We start from the raw sequence: 17,058 nt of genomic DNA on the forward strand, positions 1-17,058 counted from the left end.
GGGGGGGTTTCCTACATGGACTCCAGAATAACAGCATGCCATCACCGCCAAAAGCTGCAGAGGTGGGTCAAGCTACCAAGATGCCACCTGCTGTCATGGGCAGCGTGTGGTGGAATTTGGAACCTTCGACAGCCTCCGTTTTCAGAAGGCATTAAAAAAAGGGGATCCCCTTGCTGTGGACACGGAAGTGTGTCCCCGTAAGGTAGCCAAGTAGGTACAGAACAGGAATGGCAGGAAGGTCATGGGCCCCATGACTGCCAGAGGTGGTGGCAAGTACTCCAAGGCTGGAGGCGTTCAAGAGAAAACAGGACCCCCTTTGGTCAGATCTCCGTTGATTGGGATCCCTGCCTTGAGCACGGGGGTTGGACTCCGTGGCCTTCGAGGCTCCTTCCAAGTCCGTTAGTCTAGCTAGTCTTCTCAGCTAGAAGAAGCTGAGAAGTTTGAGTAGTTGTTGTATCAGCTCCACACCATGAGTTTCCATGGCCAAGGAGGATTTGAACTCAGGTCTCCTAAGTCCCATAATCTGGCGCTTCCTCCTTTATCGCACAGCATCCCTCAGGAGCACAAAAAGCTCCCTTGTCCTAATCCATCCGGTTCAATAACATCCCACAAGAGAGGCGGCCAGCTCTCTGAGATCCAGGACCCACACAAAACCATCCTCAGATCTTGGAGGGCTGCACCCCCTTGTGGGTCCCCCCCATACCCCATTTTTCCTACTCAAATAAAAAACACACACACAACCTGAATCCCATTTGCACCCCCTTGAGGAGCCGAAGACGCCTTTTAAACATAAATTTTGTTTGTGGGGAGCAGTTGTTTTGGGGGAGGTGTACAAACGACGTAAAATGGCCCACCTCCCCACTCTAAGTGGGCTTGTTGAGGGTGGCTTATTTTTCCTTCCTTTTTTTGTTTAGATTTTGGGTGTTTGTGGGGCTCCAACTGGACTCATGAGCTGCATGCCGTTCCTCTGCGATCCAGAGGCTGAGGCAGGAAACTCTCTGGGCCCTTCCATGAAATGCGGGACGTGTAACCTGGACGTTGGAGTGACAGCCCTTGAGCGACAGCCTTTGTGCCCAGCAAGGCGCAGAGGCGAGGCACTGGACCAGAGCCATTTGCGGCTGCAGCCAGACATGGCCTTCTAGGAAGATCCTCAACAAGCGAGGTCCGAGATCTGCTGCCTCCTAGGGGCTCGGCTTCCCTGCCACCCTGCTTCGGCTCTCGGAGGCAACAGATCGCCATCCCTGTGACTCTGAGCCATCAAGGGAGGGATCCTTCCCTTTGGGGACACCCAAGGTTTCAAAGATGCCCTTCTTCTTCCCTGTGCTCGGCCACGGAGAAGAAAGAACGGCCGTGGCCCTTCCTCTCTCATCGTATCCTTCACGGGCGAGATGAAAATCCCAGCGCGCAGGAACGCCCGCAGAACCAGTTGCTCCTGCCGGTTCTTTCCTCAACTTCTAACCAAAGCGGTGCCGGATGATGGATGGAGTGTGGCTCTGAAGGTGCTGGATGACTGGCCCGTCATCCAAATGGCCTGTTGCAAGATTCAAAAGTGGCTCACGCCAACATCCCAGCCTTCTAGCGCCAGTGACGTCCTGTCTGGAGAGCATGGACCTGCTCCTGCTCTTAGCCTCAGCAACGGAGTGTGCCTGGGAGTCCCCTGGAGATTGCACTGGGGGGGGGTGCTCGGCCTCTCTCCCCCCCCCAACACACACACACACATGCATGTCTTTGGGTCGTGTGGGGCTTTGCCTCGTGCTTCTTTGCCTCGTGCATGGGAGGATTCCCAGCCCCTGCTGCAACCAGAGAGGGAGGGGTGTCAGAAGAGGTTCGGCGGGGGGGGGGGGGGGGGGAGAATCGGTCCACACAGCAGCTTCAAAGTGGAAACACTCTGTGGGGTTTGTAGGGGAGACAAACTCCAGGGCTGCCTTCAAACATGCTCACAAAGATGAAGAAGTTTTCCTGCTCTGCAGAGTCGAAGGCCATTGAGAAACAGCCGGTCCTGTGGTATTTTAGTGATCTTCCTTCTAGACTTTGCTTGTCTTCCCCCTAATTTGTTTCAGAATTAGAATAAATCCAGGCTTGCTTGCTTTTTTGCTTGCTTTTTTGCTTGCTTGCTTGCTTGCTTGCTTGTTTGTTTGTTTAACTTTTATGCAGCCCACACTACCAAAGGTCTCTGGGCGGCTTACAACAATTAAAATATAGTTTAAAAAGATAAAACAAAATACAATTAAAATATATACGCTAAAAATTACCATCAGGACCCACAGTTGATATTCTTTCAATTAAAAGCCTTCTGGAACAGGAAGGTATTTACCTGGCACCAAAATGTCATCAGTGTCAGCGCCGGACGAATCTCATTTGGGATGGCGGTCCATAGTCTGGGGGCAGCTGCCGAAAAGGCCCTTTGTCTACAAGCCATCCCTCTTACCTCCTGGAGGGACGGCTCTTTCAAAAGGGCCCCCTGGCTCTTTAGGGAGTGCTGGTAATGCCAGGGCAGTGAAGGTCCCTGAGCCTCAGCAGTTGGTTCATCCCCCTGAGGATCTTCTACGGCCACCGATTGTGTTGCTTCCTCCACCAGCGCTGCTTCTGCGTTGGCATGAGACCAGTGAGTCGTGGCTGAGCCAGGTTTCTGTGCCAGCACCAGGGAGGCCCAGGGTGGACACCAGCCAGCTCCCCGGCACCTTTTAGCCCCAGAGAAGGGACCCATTTTCCCTTCCGAGTGTTGTGTAGCAGCAGTAGCTGGTCCTTGACGAGGAAGATGGGAAGAGGCTCCACCGAGGCCTCAGCTGACTCCTCTGAATTGATTGAGGGGAGATAGTCCTCCTCCTCCTCCTCCTTCAGACTTGGATCTCACCATCCCAGATCCACCCTGCCAGTGCGCCTCATCCCTTTGGACTCTCCCTGGGGGCCCCCACTCCTGCCTTCTGCTCTCTCTGGCTGCCCTGCCACCCACCCACCCACCCACCAGGGTCTCTGGGAAGTCTGTTGGGGGTCGGGATGGGGGTCCAAGACAAATGGCTGGCTGGGAACAGCTGGAGCATCTCCCTTGCCTGGATCCTCTCCATCTGTATCTGTAGCTCTGTGGATATATTAAAAAGCAGTACTGCCGGCTGAGCTGCCAATCTCCCGCAGAGGAGGGGAGAGGCTCGCAGTTCAGTGCTGTACCTGCTTCCTGCGTCAGTTTTATGTCATGAAATATGAAATGGACTTGCGACATTCTGAGTGCTGCTTGCCCTACGGCCCAAAATCTGGCCTCACCCTTGAAAAGGGAGCAAACTTTCTAAAGAGTCAAAACCCACCCGCAGCTCTTTTGCCAGGGAACCAACACCTCCTTTTTTTGCCTTTTGGTGAGGTTCTCATCCTGTGTTGCCAAAGACAGCACAGAGTCTTGTGGCACCTCAAAGACGGGCAAGTTTTATGTGGCAGGAGCTTTTGTGGATGACAGCTGCTGGCTCTGCATCTCTCGCCTCCAACGAGCTCAGTTGACGTTCACAAACTTCTTGGAGGCCTTGAAAGTGCCAAGACAGTTTTCGCTGGAGCGGATGAAACGTGGCTGTACCTGGGTCGTATCCCATACCAGAGGAGTGGAGGTGGGTGGTTTGGGACTTAGATTAAATGAGGCATCCTTCAGTCTATGAGAGAGACTACGGTAACATGCTCTGTATGGAGGACGTGGAAGAGCGTCTAGTGTGGCTGAGAAGGCCAATTCGAGAGTGACCATCCCAGAATACAAATACAATCAATCTGTCCCCTGTCCAGCTCCCTGATTTTGCTGCTTTCGTGACTGCCCTTTTGCCTCGGCCTGCTGGACTAGGGTCTCTTCAAATTGGGAGAGGCCGTGATGTACCGCCTGCCTCCAGGCTGAACAATCAGATGTCAGAGTTTCCCATCTGTTGAGGTCTATTCCTAAGGCCTTCAGATCCCGCTTGCAGATATCCTCGTATCGCAGCTGTGGTCTCCCTCTGGGGCGATTTCCCTGCACTAATCCTCCATACAGGAGATCCTTTGGAATCCGACCATCAGCCATTCTCATGATGTGCCCAAGCCAACATAGACGTAGGCGGCAGAATTCTGGGAGTTGTAGTCCAAAACCACCCATCTCCACACCTCTAATTTGCCAGGGAGTCGGGTGCCCTTTGACTCGGTGGGGAAACGTCTGTGCAAGGCAGTTCCAGGTCTGCCCCGGGAGGCAGGTTTCATCCTGCAGGTTCCCGAGATCGAACCCACCTCTGGGGCTCCTTTTCTCCCTGTTTGTTTTGTGGCACATTTCTTTACCTTCAGCCATTCCGGAATTGTGATTCCAGAAGATGGATGAATCCCTGGGGGATGTTTCCAGGGCGATTATTTTAACTAGCACTTTTGTACAAGGAAATCAGCGAGTTTAACCTAACAAGCAACTAACATGCTACAGGGACAAATAAATCTCGTTCCCACCTATTAATTTTACAGCCTACATAAAGCAGCACTGAAGTCAAAAGTAGACGTGACCCCAGAAGCCATCCCTCATTCTGACACATATATGACTTGCCCCTAACATGAACCTTGGCCCTTAGCCTGCAACTGGGAAGTTGACTCCCAAGTTGAAACAGATTGCTGGACGGGGACCAAAGCAGGTTCTACCTCCACGTCTAGATTTTACAAAACAGGCACCACCACCACCGCCAAGGGGTGATTGTACAGGGTGCAGGGGGGAGGGAGGGAGGATTTAAACACACATGGCTCTTCGCTCTTCGGTTAAGAGGGAGAGCGGGACATTTACACCGCCTTATCCAGGAATGATGCAGTATTTACTTACGCCCCCTCCCTCCCCAATTCAGTTTAGGGCTTGACTCACAATTTGGATGCTATCCCAATTTAGTCCAAACGGATTCATAACACTTCAAATGGTTTTGGATCCCAAATAGAAATTGGAATTTGAATAATCTGTTGCGATTGATTGATTGATTGATTGATTGATTGATTGATTGATTGATTGATTGATTGATTGATTGAAGCATATGATATATTGACATACGAGAATTGTTTCAACTGCAGTCAGACTAAAGACAGATAGCACCATTTGTTGTCTGTGCAAGTCATCTTTAAAATTTTGCTTTTTCTTTTAAAAATTGAGATATTTTTCTTCATTTAGTTTACCATAAAATTCAGTTCTCTTTATTGTTTTATTTATAGTTGGTAACAGATATTGAAAACTTATGTAAAATCAGTTGAATGCTCAGTCCTGCTTTTTTGTGTGTGTGTGTGTGTGTGTGTGTGTGTGTGTGTGTGTGTGTGTGTGTGTGTGTGTGTGTGTGTGTGTGTGTGTGTGTGTGTGTGTGTGTGTGTGTGTGTGTGTGTGTGTGTGTGTGTGTGTGTGTGTGTGTGTGTGTGTGTGTGTTTCTTTTTGCCCTGTCATCTTCTTCCTAGTATTGGACATATCATACCCGAGCTCCTGAAAATGTGTGTTAAGATCAGGTTTGAAATGCTAAGGTGACACATTTCAGAAAAGTAAAGATGGTGATAAAGACAGCAACAGATACAGTTTCAGTATGAGCACTGAAGAGCTCAGACTGAAAAATAAAGTAACTTAGCTGAAATACTGCATTTGAATACATGATGCTTTTCTGCACTTGCTTTTTGTTCTGCACAGACATTGACAAAGATACTCTTTTGGAGAAAAATTCTTGCATCTCCCAGCCTGTATGGCCATGAATTCAAGAAAGGAACTCACAGCAAGAAAAGAATAGAAAAGATAAGATAAGATAAGAAAAAGTAGCTTTTATCTGGCTGTGAGTATATAATTAACACAGATGCAAAATTAAAAATTAGGCAGACAGAGCAGAAAAAAAAAGAAAGACAGAACACACTACAGAAACAAGATAGCTGTACAAAAATGCAATTTGTTGTTGATGTCTTTTCATTCTGTCCCATTCAGGGAGATGAACCAGAGTCCCTGTCTCGTCCTCTGAGCAGCGTTGCCATCCAATGTCATCATCCGTATGACATCTTCACATTCACCCTGGGATCTCTGATTGGCTGGGATCCTGCAGGGGAGAAGAACGGAACTCAGACCCAAGAGGCCACGGAAGTGGCGTCCAGGCAGTAGCAAATCCAAAGAGCAGTGACCGCAAACAGGCACAGGAGCACGAGCCGTTTCAGCTTGTGGATCTTTGGATGCTGAGGCAGGGCTCTTTTTGACCTTTTGTCCCCAAATTGTTCATGGGAAAGCATCCAGTTCTGTCGTGAAACGACTGGTTCCCTTATAATTAGCAGAGTACAAAATACAAAACAAACAGCTACGGCGCAGGGGAAACACAAAGGAGAGAATCGCTTAAAACATCCTGGTTACATCCCAAGTAGAAGAGGACAATGCCCAAAGCAGCTGGAAGCGGATGACAGAGTCTGAAAAACTGGTATTTTAGGGGTTAAACTCATATCAGAGGGAAGCATCCTGCAACCTATTTAAAAGAGGGGTGGCATATCCTTCAGGTTTCCGGGAGCTGCCAATGACAGGTTTTTCCTCACCTCGGGGAAGGCATTTCATTTAGTAAAGGATTTTGTGGTGATGGGAAGTGCAGAAACCGCCTTGGGCTTTTGTGTGTGTGTGTGTGTGTGTGTCAGTGTCACAGGAGGCCTTAGGGACCACTGCTGCCCACGGTTGCCTTTCCTGAATCCTTGCTCCACCTTCTCCCTCCTCTTCCTTGTTCTCCTGGAGCAGACTCCAGACTCTGCCAGGAGCTTGGCCAAGATCAGCAACAGCAGCCATCTTTGAAAGGCTGAAAGCAAAACCCTGGTTTTTGGAGTCATGTGGAGCTCCTGGGAATTTTCAGCTTGCCATTGTTGTTAATTCTGTTGATTATATTTGTCAAAACATGACATAGTTTGTGCTGTGTTTTCCGCTTTCCTTCTTCCCATAGTTAGATTCCATGTCTTGCAAAGAAAGAAGGCAGGCAGGAAGGCCAAGTTATCTGGAGAAAGGAGGCGCCTCCCCAGCTGAGAGGTCGGCCGCGCTGGGTCTTCGGCTGCTCCCTGACAAGCCCGGCTGTCGGTCACGAGGCCGCCTTCCCAGCATTCCAAGGCAGCCGGGTGCCATTGTTAGGAGCGCTCTTGGTCCCAGTTCTCTCCACAGTTGTCTAGGGGCAAGATGTTAATGATGCAAAAAGGCCCCTGGGGGCTTCTTGAACAGACAGGCTGTCTCGTGGATCCATTTGTGGAACAAAATAGCTTTCCTTGGCTCCAAGACACTTCCAAACCAGAGAGGTTTCCTTTCTGACTAACGGCTCATTCCCCGCTCATGGGAAGATTCTAAGTTGGCTTCCTCCTCGGGAGCTGCCTGTCCCTCCAAGTTTTGTCCATGACCAAATAAAGGCACGCAGGTTGATGCCTGACACCCTTGTGCCCTTCGAACGGGTCGGTCTACATGCATGCTGGTACGTGTGCATGTCCCACAAATCTCTGGCAGAATTATTGGTCCACCTTCATTCCTTATGCACAATGCCCTGTTGCAGGTGGCCTCTGAACCTCTTTTCAACCAGAGGTTCACCCTGTGTGTCTCTCACATGCATTGCTACGGAGCACTGCGCACACACAAGGACAAACCCAGCGCTCAAGCCACAGAGCATCTGCATAGCTGTCTGGACAGGATGTCCACACAAGCCTCCTGAGAGGGGAGTACAAAACCTGGTTGGTTGTCAACCTGTAGATGCTCACCATGAAAGTCCTTACAGCCAGCCATCCTGCACAGAGAGAGTCCAAAAAAGATAGGCATCTGGATCCATCCCCACATACAGCATGTTACAGTAATCCAGCCAGGATGCAGCTAAGGCATGAGCCATCATGACCAGATCAGACCTCTCAAGAAATGGGCACAGCTGGCACACTAGTTTTAATGGTCCAAAAGCACTTCTGACCATCTGCCAAAAGCTGGGCATCCAGACTCAGCGATGAATCCAGGAACATCCCCAAGCTGAGAGCCTGTGTTTTCAGAGGGAGTGGAACCCCATCCAGCACAGACTGCATCAGTATTCCTTGAACTGACCAGGAGCACCTCTGTCTTGTCTGGATTAAGTTTCAGTTTGTTCACCCGCATCTACTCCATTACTGATATGTACCAGTCACTGATGTAAAGCTGAAACAGCTTCCTCAGATTTAGATGGAAAGGAGACAGAAGAGTTGGTTCTTATCTGCATACTGGTGACACCGAACCCCAAAATTCTGGACAACTTCTCCCAGTGGTTTCACAGAAATGAACAGCATAGGGGACAAAACAGAACCCCGATGGACCCCACGGGCCAGCGGCCAGGATGTCGAACAGGAACCAGATAGCACCACCTTCTGAGTAGTTCTCCCCTCCAGGAAGGACCAGATCCACTGTAAAGCAATGCCTCCAAGTCCCGTTCCAGAGAGGTGGGTCAGAGGGATACCATGGTTGAAGGTATCAAAAGCCACTGAGAGGTCCAGCAGAACCAGGAGGAACACACTCCCCCTGTCTAGTTCCTGGTGTAAGTCATCCACCAAGGTGACCAAAGCAGTCTCTGCCCCATAACCAAGCCTGAAGCCAGACTGAAGTGGCTCTAGATCATCCGTCTCATCTAGGAACCCCTGGAGCTGAGAAGTCACAACTCGCTCCAACACCTTGAGGAAGTAGGGTCCAAAGAGGGCTTTCTCAACAATGGTCACGCTATTGCCCCCTCTAAGCCTAATGTCAACATCCCCCCGGCTGCCTGGGACACCCAAGAGCCCAACTAGAGACCTGCTAAAGGAAAACGGCAATGGGGTTTTCAAAAGCTCTCTCGGCCACCCTCTTTTCATCCTCCCTAGGAAACATCAGCTATCAGATCATGAACTGTTGACCTCAGGTTTGGGGCTGAGCCATGATCTCCAGATCTTTGGAGGAGCCTTGTTGGATTGCAACCTCTCAGCAGGAAGGCTCCGTTCCTTTCTCCACATGCTTGGCTTAGTCTACCACGCACAGTCTTTGGCTCCATCTGTAGCTTCATCTCAGAAGGAAAGGTCGGAAGGCCCAGAGCCTCCATCTCCCTTGACATGCTGATAGGTTCAGTGGTTGCCTCACAAAAGCCAACAAGAAACAGCTTCTCCTGCCAGACAACTGGGGGTGGGGGCGGGGGGCTCCAGCCAGCTAGAGTCCTGGAAAGGCAGAACAGCTCCAGAAAGGCTCAGGGTGTGTGTGCACCCTTGCCGGAAGAGCATTTTGCTCTTTTTTCAGGGGTTATCAAAGGAGAAGCGGTCCCTATGAATGATGGATAATCAATTCTAATCAAAAAGGGCTGGGACTTTCCCTTTCTATGGGAAAAATAAAGCACATGCTCTTGAGTTTACATCTGCATGAGTAACATTAGCCAACTTCAGGAAGCAAAGAGAAAATTAAAGCAGTATCACATATTCTTCCATTTTGATTTCGGGAGAGGAAATGGTGCTGTGCCTGCAGAATGAGGCAACCAGAAGAATGTGATGTATATCCAGACATTATTTCTTCTCTGTGATGACAATGAGTGTCTGGACACATTGAAACATCCTGTTGAAAAAAATAGGGAAAATGCCATGAGATTTTGTTTGCTCCTACATTTGGCGGAAAAGAGCAGGGATTTTTCTCATCATCACTTGGGCTTCTCCCCACCCCCACCTCGCGCCACGAGATGCTTTGATTCGACACAAAATACAATATTGTTAGTGCAAAATGCATGTTTTTAGCTCAGACAAATGTTTCTCTGTGGTTTCTTCTCCCCATAATGTGAAAAATAATTCCGGCTCTCATAATCTTGCACCTGCGAGAACAAAATAAGCAAATATTGGCATTCCTTGCCCAAAGTAGCCAACTATTTCTGCCCTGTTGGCTGTCAGAACCGAGCCAAAAATCTCATTTAGCCATCCGAAGAGTTTTGTTGAGATGGGGGAGTAGCTGCCTTTGGACGTCGCAAAGAAGGCACAAGTGGGGGGGGGGACATACCTTTACGGTGGACGGATGTCCGTCCTCTTGCTTATTGGCCCTTAATGGTGCCATGTCGACCCATTTTGAGTAAGTTCCACCACAGCTACAGAGCTCCCAAATGCAGTGATGGCTTGACCATGCACACAAAGCAAAACAGAGAAAGGTTTGATACAAGGCCTGGCTGCTCTTGGGCCAGCTTGAAAATCCCCTGTATATTTCCCCGAATATCTCTGTGCTGTTCCAGGACTTCTGCCTTGGTGATCTATGGCTCTAGCCTTTGGTGGATGCCATGTGTTCTCTGTGGGGCTGGGGGGGGGAGAGAAGAGGATTTGGAGACGCTTTTTGCCAGACCATTCCAACCAGTACAGTTTTGCCAGTGGCTGCCAAGGCTATGAACTCTGTTAAGAGTTTTGATTCCCCGACTACCCTGAGCAAGCTGGAGAGACCTGCATGTCCTTTTTATTTTGGTTACTGGGACCTCAGTGTCTCCTTGCTCATAACACTATTTTAAAAACAGAGTTTGAGAAGAGATGAGATTCTGGCAAGCCAGCCTGTCACCCCCACCCCCTCACATGTGTCTTGAATTCTTTGACTCGGTGAGCCATGCCCCAAGCAAAGATGGATCCCCCCCCCCCGCAGCTCCGGCTCTCAGAGGGACTCCTGTGCATTTCTCGTTAGTGGGGGTGGAGGGAGCATGAAGCGAGGGGGGGTGCAAATTGCTCCCAGGTATCGGTAGCAGGGAAGCCTGCCTATGTCTCTCCAAGGCGCGCCCCTCCCTCTCTCTGCTTTCCAAGAGAACCAGGTGGAAAGTTTCTGTCTTTGTGTGACAATCCCCAGAATCCACCAGCCAACCGGCCAGCCGGCCGACATCCTCCTTGGCCAGATTATACCTGCGAAATTCTGCGAGCTGTTCCCGTACACAGGAAAGGTTCCCGAGACTTGGATTTCCAGAGTTACACCACTGGACTCAGTTCAGAAGAACCATGGATAGAAACTGGTTGGGAATGTGGGCAGTTCAGCATGCAAAGGAAGGGTCCCTTCCAGCAGTGCAATTCTGAGATGATGATGATGATTGATGATGATGATGATGAGAGGAAGGAAGTGCCTGTCAAACAAACATGCTTGGTAGACTGCATGCTTTCCCCAATTAACCGCCCCTCTTTCCCCAATTAACTGACTTCTCTTTGGCAGTCCAAGATGACCCATCTCCTGTTTCTGCTCTTTGCTGGGACTCCACAGAGCACAGACTCCCTTTCTTTTTCTTTCTTTCTTTCTTTCTTTCTTTCTTTCTTTCTTTCTTTCTTTCTTTCTTTCTTTCTTTCTTTCTTTCTTTCTTTCTTTCTTTCTTTGAAATAGTTTTTTTATTTTCTATTATTATAACCTACACATAAACATATAACACAGAAACTAAAATGCAATTTAACTGTGTTCCCCACCACCATAAGCGGGACCTCTTGCTGTAATCTTCTTCCTCCACCTGTATTCATCTTCTTGTTTCTTCTTCTATTGTCCTCTTCTCCAGAATTGCATTGATTCTTGATTTGGAGACCCTCTTTGCAGGCTTTGGAGACTTGATTTGCAGACTCTCTTTATTTATTTGTTTGTTTGTTTGTTTGTTTGTTTGTTTGTGTTTGTTTGTTTGTTTGTTTGTTTGTTTGATTGATTGATTGATTGATTGATTGATTGATTGATTTATATCCCGCCCATCTGGTCTGGTCGACCACTCTGGGCGGCTCTTTCAAGCATCTCCGCCTCACGCCCACCATTTCAAGTATTTGCAAAGATGCAGAAGATGACAGCCAAACGAAGAGCAGGAGAACTGATCTATTAAATTCAAGGAATGTGAACCAAAAATTAGGGATGCTGAAATAGCAGTCTGATTAAGTTAAAATGAAGAAGACATGGCAACCCCATACTGAAGAGCCACACAGAAGAGATGAAAGGATGGCAAATGTCTTCAAAGAAGAATCCTTTGATGAAGAATCTACAGTGGTAGAAACTGAAGGGGAAACGGCTCTGAAATAAATCACCAGGAGGAGATGGGATGCCAGCAGAACTATTTCAAGCTATGGAGACTGAATCTATTGAAATCTTGTCATATGCCATCACATGCAGAAAACATGGCCCACAGACTAGAAATGCACAATGTACATTCAGTCCACCAAAAAAAGAGAGAGAGAGAGATAGTAGAAACTGTCATAAATAATAGGACCATTGCATTAAATGCCTGATATTCAAGCTGGATTTTGAAAAGGAAGCAGCACTAGAGATCATATTGCAAATATATGTTGGGGACTGGAGCATGCCAAAGAATCTCAGAAGAAAATCAGTTTGTGGACCTTGAAGAGGTAGATCATGTGAAGCAATGGACTGTCCTGAAAGAAAAGGGTGTGCCCCAGCATTTGATTGTCCTGATGCCTATCCTGCAAAAAGCTACTGATAAGACAGAATGAGGAGAAGCAGAATGGTTTCTTTTTAAGCTCGATGAAGTTCAACCTACCTCCTGCCGGAAGTATTTCTTCTCAGCCATGCAAACCAGGTCCAGGAAGCCAAATCTTTCCTAACAACACCCAGGTGATGAAACCCACTGAGCTACTTCTGCTCTATGGATGCTATAGCTCACCAGTGAAGTAACAAATGCTTCATAGTATTAAACTCTGGCTGATTCCACACATTCAAGAAAATGTGCCTTTTCTGCTGTTATAATGCTTCCCCTCTAGGCATGCAGTTGCTTCATACTGTAATTAGACTTTCAAATGCTTACCTCCTGATCACCAATCGAAAACAAAAAGCAAGCTCATTTGGCCATTTCTGTTGCAAACTGGAGCACATTTTTGCAGCCATCTGATCATCCCCCTCACCAGTTTCTTTGCCCCTTCAGACAACTCTCCCCCCCCCGCCCTCCAGAGTACATCAATGAACATCTCAGAACCTGGAGGTAAAGCAACAGACGGGTGGCCAAAGAAGATTGTTCCTTTCTGTTCGGCTAATTTCCTTTTCTACCAACCATGACCTTGGAGGATGTGTAAAGCAACGTTTTTCAACACTGTTTACCAGTCCAGGTGTGTCTGTTTTCCAGCTTTACCTGTACGTTGATAGGAGCTCGCATCCGGAGGGTTTCATCGTGTGACTTTAGTTCAATGCGGCCTGGGGTAGGGCAAAAGGGAGATGTGGCCACATTGTCTGATATGAAGCGACATGTGTAGGTAAAGCACACACACATTTTCCTTCACAACACGATTGCCTATACACTTAGTTGAGGAGCTGGAAATAAATCCTCCAGCCATGGATCAAGCCATTAAAAAATGATCCAGGCAGGATTTTGGCTTAAAATTATTACGGAAATATCTGCACTGCTATTCTGCTAGTTGTTCACCTCCAAACTCCTCTAGATCAATCCAAATCTTTTCTTCTTTCGCAAAAAGCAACTATTCCGCCTGTTCCCCCCCCCTTCCATGTGATTGCTTCCTTTCCACATCCATTTCATGACAAGTCTGTTTGCTGCTTTTGGCTGCCGGCGCTTGCGTCTGTCGGAGAACACAATGGGCCCTCTATTCCCTGCTCCGCCTGTGATACACACGCGCCGCCTTAAACGTGTGCCAGTGGCAACCCCCCATCCTTGCATCTCTCTTGTTACAGGGGACGCAGATAGAAAATAATCTGTTAAAAAAAGTCATTGACCTGGTCGTTGTTCCTGAGGTTCCGCTGACAGCTGGGCCTCCTTTGAAGAAGGGAGCAGGCTCCAGAGTCTTTCCGTTGGAAGTGAGTGCGTGTCTGCATGCGAAGGTCTGGTATTGTTTGGTAGTAAAACTTGGCTTCCCCAAAGAAAAGGCCGTCCGCAAACCAAGAAGACCACTCTGCAAGGAACAGGCGAGAGGTATGTTAAAAGTGTTTCGTGTACTCCTGCAGGTTTCAGTCTCTGAAAGGCCTACATTGTCACAATGAGGAGGTAGGCAATCTGGGAACTACGAGTGAGGTGGCTGGCCACTTATACAGACCCTCCCCCGAAAAGAGGTACACTGCAAAAACAACAACAAGAACAGGAACAACAAGAACAACAGAATAGCTACAATATTTACAGTAGACAACATTTGCTAATCTAGAGACAAAGATGCAAAACTAGAAATAATAAGACATAATTATCATATGCCATCAGATCAGTTCTTCTGACTTAGACTGGCCTGTTTTCAAGGTTTACCAGGTAGAGAAAACTCAGAAGTGGTTTCCCCTTCCCTTCCTGTAGGGGGCGCCCTGTGCCTGTGCAGCTGGCCCAAGGTCACCCAGGCTGGCTGTACTCGCAGGAGGCCCAGTGGAGGAATCAAACTCCCAACCTCTGGCTCTGCTACCAAACCACTGAGCTACCACTGAGCCAGCTCAATAACAACCATGTGCCGCCACGTCAATTCTGATTTATGATGACCTCCTTTTTTTAGCTTTGTTTCGTATAATTTAAAGAGAATTACAAGGGTTGTTGTGGGTTTTTCAGGTTCTTTGGCCATGTTCGGAAGGTTGTTCTTCCTAACGTTTCTCACAATTCAACAAAACTTGGCTTTCAGCTCTCAAAAATACTGCGTGCAAAAGGTCAACAACCACTACACACAAAAGACCAGCTAACGACACCCATCAGTCACAGTGACAGATAATCTCTCCTCCTTATCACAACAGTACACCCACAACAAGACACACTAATCACCCATCCCCTGAATAGGACAAAAGCCTATCTCACAGCCATAAATACTCCACTCCCAAGCCAACTACACCAGAGCACAGAGTGCTGTCCTCTGAAGATGCCCATGGCCACAGAGACTGGTGAAACTTTAGGAAGAACAACCTTCAGAATACGGCCAAAGAGCCCGAAAAACCCACAACGACCATCAGATCCCGGCCGTGAAAGCCTTCGCGAATACACAGAATTACAAGGCTTCACTAGAGTGGAGACCACGACAACCAGACCAATGTGCCTTCTGCTGACTCTGCTGTCCAGGTGAGCAACTTCCAGACTCTCTTTCCCCTCTTCTTTTGTAGAGTTCTAGTCTTTGAATAGACTTGGACAGGAGGGCCCCTCCATTAGAGGAACATTCCAAAGAGGGCTGTCCTGTTCCATCCCCTTGAACAGACACGTGTGGACACCCTCGCCTTAAGCGACAAGTGGCTCCTAGTCTAGTTCCCAGTAGCCCTCGGGGAGTGATGAGTTCAGACCTGGAGCAAGAACAGCCTGCCCTTCACCCAGTTGCCAGGTGAGCAGGGAGGAGGCAGCCAGAGGGCAGAAGGAGCGGCAGAAAGAAGAGGGACAAATCTAGGTCTCCTTTCGAGAAAAGCTTCCGAGGTGGTGCTACGGCACTGGACAAGGATCAGCAGGGTGGAAGGAGAAGAGGACCCACAGCGAGAATCTCTAGGGGCACATCGAGTCCTGCAAGGCCCTGTCCAAACTCTCCTTAGCTGAGCGGGAGCGACGCCCATCTGTCTCCGAGATGGATTCATCCCAGCATCCTTTGAGCGGCAGGGCCTTCTCATCCCATGAAATTTTTTCGGAGGCCCATTCCCAAGGCAGCCAAGGACTGACTGCCTCCTGTCTGGCCGGGAAGCCAGCCTGGAAGAAGGAACACCCACCACTCTCTCTCTCTCTCTCTCTCTGGACGCTCCGTCCGGTGACTGGATGACCCAAGGAATTGGGAGGCTCCCCAGGGGTTTCCTCCCAGCCTTCATGGTTTCTCCCTGTGGCTTCTTGGCCTTGATGTCTTCTGGAAGAAAGAGAAACCTCTGGCACAGCTGGGTATTATCATAGCCGGGAGGGAAGACCCATCAAACCCAGTCGGCCCAATACAGATGGATAGACGTAGTCGGATGGGCCGCGAAACAGAGCCGGGGGGGGCAGCTCAGAGCCTGACACGTTGGGCCGGGCAGCTGGCACCAGAGGACCAGGGTCAAGCCTTTCAGAGGCCACAAAACGTCTTGCTGCGGCACAAGGACAGGGCTAGAGGCAAACCTTGGCTCATTTCAATTCCGCTGCTGAGAAAGAAAGAAACGGCCAGCATTTTCCTTCCGGTGGGTTTTTGTGCATTTCTACCTCTTCTTGCAAAAAAAAAAAAAAAAAAAAAAAAAAACACCAACCTTACGGAACTAATATTTTTGGCACCAAAAAAAAACCCTTGCGTTTTGCTCAGAAAATCTTGCATTCTGGGCAAAATTCAAGGTTTTTGACGCAACGCCCCCGTTTTATTGCAAAAGCCCAGCTTTTTTGTTTTTGTTTGTTTGTTTGTTTATTTTTTGCGGGTCCAAGCGGCCTCTGGCTTCAGGACGGAAAAAAAAACCCCAACACCCGCAGGTTTTCTCTCTCCAACAGCCCTTCCCGGAACCGCGATCGCCAAGGCGCGCGTCCCGTGGTTTCCCGCGCTCCCCTTTTCGAGACCGGGCCCGCGAGTCCGCGCCGCTTCGACGGCAGGGAAGACGCCCCGCGGTCCAAATCCCGAAGTCTGAGGAGCGTCTGCCGGTGCGAACACGCGACCTCTCTCTGTGCGCGCGCGCGCGCGTTTGCTTTTTAAACCCCGCACGGTTCTGCGCCCGAGCGGCTCCGGGGAGAAGGCGGGCGCCCAGATGGCCGGGTGCCGCGCACGACCCACGGGCTTCCCCGGCGCCCCTTCCTGGCCCTGCGCCCTGGAAGCGCGGCGGCGGGAGAGATGCGGGCCGGCGGGCGGCCGAAGGAGCCCCCGCCCGGCCGCCGCGCTTTCCCGGAGAGGCACCGCCCGCGCCTGCCCAGGCAATGGAGTGGCGGCGAGGAAGCGACACCTCTGCCCGGGGAGCGGGGAGCGCCCGCCTGGCAGGTGTCCCGTCCGCCTCTCCTCGCCCTGCTCCCGGAGGCCGGGCCCGGCGGTGCACGAAAAGGACGCGCCGGGCCGCCTCACACAGGAATATAATAATAAGTCTTTAAGGTTCTTGGTGTTGCTCCCACGCTGACCAGATCCCTCCTACTTACGGTGACCCAAGAAAATGTCCTGCCCTGCTCTGCTCAAGGATGGGACTGTCTTTAGGGAGTCAATCCACCTCCTATTTGGCCGCCTTCTTTTCCTGTTGCCTTCAGATTTTCCTGCCATTGTTATCTTCTCCAGGAAGTCTTGTGAGCCATGATGTGC

At 49.5% G+C, this 17,058-nt stretch overlaps 1 long non-coding RNA gene across 2 annotated transcripts; it reads right to left on the reverse strand.

Moving 5' to 3' along the window:
* Positions 1-5,116: 5,116 nt before the first annotated feature.
* LOC140707671 (uncharacterized) lies at positions 5,117-17,012 on the reverse strand. Of its 2 annotated transcripts, none has more exons than XR_012087853.2 (4): positions 16,902-17,012; positions 13,610-13,785; positions 13,014-13,075; positions 5,117-9,514 (listed from the first exon to the last, which is right to left on the reverse strand). It is a non-coding gene; the product is annotated as an uncharacterized LOC140707671 (long non-coding RNA). The 2 variants fall into 2 exon arrangements; XR_013545738.1 differs by lacking the exon at positions 16,902-17,012 and adding an exon at positions 15,539-15,669 and having other exon boundaries at positions 13,610-13,783.
* Between the last annotated feature and the right edge of the window lie 46 nt (positions 17,013-17,058).

The sequence above is a fragment of the Pogona vitticeps genome, chromosome 5, assembly GCF_051106095.1.
Source record: "Pogona vitticeps strain Pit_001003342236 chromosome 5, PviZW2.1, whole genome shotgun sequence".
In the NCBI taxonomy this organism is placed as follows: domain Eukaryota; kingdom Metazoa; phylum Chordata; class Lepidosauria; order Squamata; family Agamidae; genus Pogona; species Pogona vitticeps.